This window comes from Protobothrops mucrosquamatus, unplaced genomic scaffold (genome assembly GCF_001527695.2).
Source record: "Protobothrops mucrosquamatus isolate PMUCROS unplaced genomic scaffold, P.Mucros_1.0 scaffold453, whole genome shotgun sequence".
Lineage (NCBI taxonomy): Eukaryota > Metazoa > Chordata > Lepidosauria > Squamata > Viperidae > Protobothrops > Protobothrops mucrosquamatus.
In genome coordinates this window covers 545,002-545,412 of record NW_015386776.1, presented here as the reverse complement: position 1 = coordinate 545,412, position 411 = coordinate 545,002, and positions in this window count along the sequence as shown.

Below are 411 nucleotides of genomic sequence, written 5' to 3'. Positions count from 1 at the left end.
CTCTTGCTTCTTTCTCAATTCTGGCTTTATATGCATTTGTTTTTAAGACTTTGTCTTATGCAGCCAGGTTTAGCCCCTCGGTCTCTTTCTTCAACTTTCCTGCTCTTAGCCATTCCTAGGTCTTGTTGTTATCTGCTAGTTTTTTATGTACTAGCCAGGTAATACTTTTCCTTGCCACATCTCATTTTTGTTCTTCATTTTGATCTTTCTTATAGACCACATTGGTCTCTTTGGTATTCAGTAAGCCTTCATGGCGAACTAACGTTCAATGCATCTTTTTCACTGTCCTTCAGATATTCTTCTATTTTTTTCATTTTTTTCTTCTTCAACTGTCTGATGTACTTGCAACATCTCACAACCACCTATGCTCCTTGATAAGTAGAGTCTATCAACACTGAAGGATGCCTAGTT